We start from the raw sequence: 6,000 nt of genomic DNA on the forward strand, positions 1-6,000 counted from the left end.
GCTCCCTCACACTGTCACTCAGTAACCCCTCTCCCCCAGCGCCCTGTGTTACTGACTGTACCTCCGACTGATGTTAATCCAGCTCCCTCACACTGTCACTCAGTAACCCCTCTCCCCCAGCGCCCTGTGTTACTGACTGTATCTGTACTGGTGTTAATCCAGCTCCCTCACACTGTCACTCAGTAACCCCTTTCCCCCAGCGCCCTGTGTTACTGACTGTATCTGTACTGATGTTAATCCAGCTCCCTCACACTGTCACTCAGTAACCCCTCTCCCCTAGCGCCCTGTTACTGACTGTATCTGTACTGATGTTAATCCAGCTCCCTCACACTGTCACTCAGTAACCCCTCTCCCCCAGCGCCCTGTGTTACTGACTGTATCTGTACTGATGTTAATCCAGCTCCCTCACACTGTCACTCAGTAACCCCTCTCCCCCAGCACCCCGTGTTACTGACTATGGGCCCAAATGTGGCCAGTACAGATTTCTGGCACACTCACCAGAGGTGCGCCGCTTTTGTAGAACTCCAAGGGCGCCAAAATCTTCAGGCCGAGTATGGCTGCTCCCCAGCTTCTCCTCGATGGTGGCGCAGCGTGGCAACTGGATTTGGGGGCGGAGCCAGGTCCCGGCGCTGAAAACAGTGCCGGGACCTCTGCACATGCGCGCTAGAGTGTGTGCGCATGCGCAGTAGCTCCTCGCCCCCAGAATCTGAGAGTATGCTCTGCAGGCTCTGTGTGGGAGGGGCCAAAGTGTGCGGCCCCTATCCCTGGCCAAATGGGCTCCCTCATCGGCAACCCGCCGCCTTCCCTTCACATGAAGGTAGAACTTCTATTTTTTATTTGTTATTGATTGATTGATTGCTTATTACTTTGGTCTTGGTGCTTGAGGTGCAGGGTTCCTTCTATTTTTTATTTGTTAATTAATTGCTTATTCCTTTTTGTGCTTTGTAAGTCTTGGTACTAGGTGCAGGTCCTCTCAGCTTCCTTGCAGCAGGCCGGGGCCATTGGAGGGAGCAGCGTGCGGCAGCATACCACTGCAGGGAGCAGCGCGTGCTGCTGCAGGAGGGCGACGGCTATGAAGCCAGGTCGCTGATTGCGGTGTGGGCAGGCACAGCAGGAGGGGCGAAGGAGCGGCAAGAGTCCGTAGAGGGAAGTGACCGAGGCCCAAGAGCAGCGTGAATCTGGGGCCCAGGAGAGGCGAGGGCCCGGGGCAGCACGGGCCAGCCCACACTGCGATATGTGTGTGCGCTCGGTCTGTGCAGCAGAGCTGGTCTCCAGTTAGTCCTGGTTAACCCTTGCCACTGGACCAAGACCTAGCTCGGTCAAGCCCGCGTGGTGGCTGGTGTGCAACAGCCACCACATGTTAAAAAAATCCACGCACAGGCATCTTCCACCCTTCAGGATGTAGTTCGGGATCTGTAATATTAGGTCCTTCATTGAAACACCTGTGAAGCAGCCCTTTTTGGCGTGAGAGCAAGTCATCCTCGCTTCGAGGGACTGCCTATGATGATGATTTTTTTATTTGTTATTGAATGTTTATTTTTGTGCTTTGTTTAGTGCTTGGTGCTTTAAATGTACTTACCTGCAATGATTTCTTAACTCTCCACAAGTGTTTTCTGTGTGGACCACAAGTGGCCACATACGCTGGCCTAAGTTAGTTTGGAGCAACTATTAGCTGTCCAAACTTGCTTAAATGGCCAGAACAGGCATAGGTGGCTGGTAACATCCCCTTTTGAAAAAAAAACGAACTAAAAAAAATCCTAACTAACTCACTTACTCTGGCGCAAATTAAATGTGCAAAATTGCGATTTTTAAGATACTCCAAAAAAATCAAGATGCTCCAAACAGAACAGAGCAACTCCTGGCCAGATTTGGGCCCATATATCTTTACTGATGTTAACCCAGCTCCCTTTCAATGTCGAGCTAAATGACTCCTCCCAGCCAGTTCTCCCAGATGAGTTCATAACTAATCATCATCACAAAGTGTAAGACTCTCTTTAAAGGGTTAATCATGTGCCCCCTCCACCCCCACGGTTAACTTGGTAAATTCACTGTACAACTGAGTGGAAAATCCCAGATTGGATTTCGAGTCTCGGATGATTGAGCTCAGGCAGGGTAACTATATGTATTTTACAGTGGGCTCAGGAGCTAAAAATCAGATAGGCTCGCTGTTCCTGATCGGTATCCAGTGACACCACCACATATCGAGGAGAGGAGAGGATCAGGATTGGGCTGACAGCCTCGATATAGCCTACCAACACTCATTGCCTAAATTCATGCAGGCAGTGTGGTCACTTGGATGAGGAAGCAGAGTGTGGCCAACAGCCCATGGAACTGAATCTCTGCTACAGCTGATGGCAGAGGAGGGGGAGAGGATTCAATTCAAATACAATAACTGCCACTTCCTGAGAGGGAGACTCCCCAATGTGTCCTCAAACCTGCCGGACTCTGCTGCTTGGAGCACACTTGCTGGCAGCAAGTTAATCATTGAGCTCCAGCTAATGCTGCTACAGGAAGACATGCAGCTGAGCAGAAACTACCCCCTGGGGCTAATTCACAACAAAAAACATTGACCAAAATTAATTTCGATGGTAATGTTTGACAGATGCTTGACTGAGCATCAAAACCCAGATATGCAAAAGACCATCAGTTCCACCTACCCACCGTGAGATACGTAACAGTTCACCAATTCATGTTTTATATACTTTTATATTTATGTTTATAAATGGATTTTGTGCTCAGGAGAAGGATGTTGGCACAATTTTCATATTTTTTGGACGCACTCAAGCACTTTCATGTTCGGCGTGGAATGGGTTAGAGGCGGAGGAAAACTCTGTTATGCACAGACCCATTCTGTGGAAGGCTGAGCTAGATGGGCTGAGTGGCCTCCTTCATTTGTATATAGCTTTGTGAAGCACTCCAGGGCAGAGGGTTAGATACAGAGTAAAGCTCCCCCTACACTGTCCCATCAAACACTCCCAGGGCAGGTACAGCACAGAGTTAGATACAGAGTAAAACTCCCTCCACACTGTCCCATCAAACACTCCCAGGGCAGGTACAGCACGGGTTAGATACAGAGTAAAGCTCCCTCTACACTGTCCCATCAAACACTCCCAGGGCAGGTACAGCACAGGGTTAGATACAGAGTAAAGCTCCCTCTACACTGCCCCATCAAACACTCTCAGGGCAGGTACAGGGGGTTAGATACACAGTAAAGCTCCCTCTACACTGTCCCATCAAACACTCCCAGGGCAGGTACAGCACAGGGTTAGATACAGAGTAAAGCTCCCTCTACACTGCCCCATCAAACACTCTCAGGGCAGGTACAGCACGGGTTAGATACAGAGTAAAGCTCCCTCTACAATATCCCATCAAACACTCCCAGGGCAGGTACAGCACAGGTTAGATACAGAGTAAAGCTCCCTCTACACTGCCCCATCAAACACTCCCAGGGCAGGTAAAGCACAGGTAGAGAAAGAAAGAAAAAGCGAGAAAAATAAAAAAATAATTATGACTTGTGCATTAATGTTATATATGCCAATGTTGTAATCTACGCTGAACACTATAAGCATCTTAAATCACAGGCAGTCCCAAACTTTGCATTGTGCGTTGATCTATAAACACAAAGTTTCTCTTTCGTACTCCTGAGTTAGGTGTCTCTTCCCAAAAGGGCCACTGCACAGCAAAATTCTAAAAGGACAAAGGGTGTTAAAAAAACAAGCCTGAAGGCTTTGTGTCTTAATGCAAGGAGTATCCGCAATAAGGTGGATGAATTAACTGTGCAAATAGATGTTAACAAATATGATGTGATTGGGATTACGGAGACGTGGCTCCAGGATGATCAGGGCTGGGAACTCAACATCCAGGGGTATTCAACATTCAGGAAAGATAGAATAAAAGGAAAAGGAGGTGGGGTAGCATTGCTGGTTAAGGAGGAAATTAAGGCAATAGTTCGGAAGGACATTAGCTTGGATGATGTGGAATCTATATGGGTCGAGCTGCAGAACACCAAAGGGCAAAAAACGTTAGTGGGAGTTGTGTGCAGACCTCCAAACAGTAGTAGTGATGTTGGGGAGGGCATCAAACAGGAAATTAGGAGTGCATGCAATAAAGGTGCAGCAGTTATAATGGGTGACTTTAATATGCACATAGATTGGGTTAACCAAACTGGAAGCAATACGGTGGAGGAGGATTTCCTGGAGTGCATAAGGGATGGTTTTCTAGACCAATATGTCGAGGAACCAACTAGGGGGGAGGCCATCTTAGACTGGGTGTTGTGTAATGAGAGAGGATTAATTAGCAATCTCGTTGTGCGAGGCCCCTTGGGGAAGAGTGACCATAATATGGTGGAATTCTGCATTAGGATGGAGAATGAAACAGTTAATTCAGAGACCATGGTCCAGAACTTAAAGAAGGCTAACTTTGAAGGTATGAGGCGTGAATTGGCTAGGATAGATTGGCGAATGATACTTAAGGGGTTGACTGTGGATGGGCAATGGCAGACATTTAGAGACCGCATGGATGAACTACAACAATTGTACATTCCTGTCTGGCGTAAAAATAAAAAAGGGAAGGTGGCTCAACCGTGGCTATCTAGGGAAATCAGGGGTAGTATTAAAGCCAAGGAAGTGGCATACAAATTGGCCAGAAATAGCAGCGAACCCGGGGACTGGGAGAGATTTCGAACTCAGCAGAGGAGGACAAAGGGTTTGATTAGGGCAGGGAAAATGGAGTACGAGAAGAAGCTTGCAGGGAACATTAAGACGGATTGCAAAAGTTTCTATAGATATGTAAAGAGAAAAAGGTTAGTAAAGACAAACGTAGGTCCCCTGCAGTCAGAATCAGGGGAAGTCATAACGGGGAACAAAGAAATGGCGACCAATTGAACAAGTACTTTGGTTCGGTATTCACTAAGGAGGACACAAACAACCTTCCGGATATAAAAAGGGTCGGAGGGTCTAGTAAGGAGGAGGAACTGAGGGAAATCCTTATTAGTCGGGAAATTGTATTGGGGAAATTGATGGGATTGAAGGCCGATAAATCCCCAGGGCCTGATGGACTGCATCCCAGAGTACTTAAAGAGGTGGCCTTGGAAATAGCGGATGCATTGACAGTCATTTTCCAACATTCCATTGACTCTGGATCAGTTCCTATGGAGTGGAGGGTAGCCAATGTAACCCCACTTTTTAAAAAAGGGAGAGAGATAACAGGGAATTATAGACCGGTCAGCCTGACATCAGTAGTGGGTAAAATGATGGAATCAATTATTAAGGATGTCATAGCAGTGCATTTTGAAAGAGGTGACATGATAGGTCCAAGTCAGCATGGATTTGTGAAAGGGAAATCATGCTTGACCAATCTTCTGGAATTTTTTAAGGATGTTTCCAGTAGAGTGGACAAGGGAGAACCAGTTGATGTGGTATATTTGGACTTTCAGAAGGCTTTCGACAAGGTCCCACACAAGAGATTAATGTGCAAAGTTAAAGCACATGGGATTGGGGGTAGTGTGCTGACATGGATTGAGAACTGGTTGTCAGACAGGAAGCAAAGAGTAGGAGTAAATGGGGACTTTTCAGAATGGCAGGCAGTGACTAGTGGGGTACCACAAGGTTCTGTGCTGGGGCCCCAGCTGTTTACACTGTACATTAATGATTTAGACGAGGGGATTAAATGTAGTATCTCCAAATTTGCGGATGACACTAAGTTGCGTGGCAGTGTGAGCTGCGAGGAGGATGCTATGAGGCTGCAGAGCGACTTGGATAGGTTAGATGAGTGGTTAAATGCATGGCAGATGAAGTATAATGTGGATAAATGTGAGGTTATCCACTTTGGTGGTAAAAACAGAGAGACAGACTATTATCTGAATGGTGACAGATTAGGAAAAGGGGAGGTGCAACGAGACCTGGGTGTCATGGTACATCAGTCATTGAAGGTTGGCATGCAGGTACAGCAGGCGGTTAAAAAAGCAAATGGCATGTTGGCCTTCATAGCGAGGGGATTTGA

Source organism: Pristiophorus japonicus, chromosome 16, assembly GCF_044704955.1.
Source record: "Pristiophorus japonicus isolate sPriJap1 chromosome 16, sPriJap1.hap1, whole genome shotgun sequence".
Lineage (NCBI taxonomy): Eukaryota > Metazoa > Chordata > Chondrichthyes > Pristiophoridae > Pristiophorus > Pristiophorus japonicus.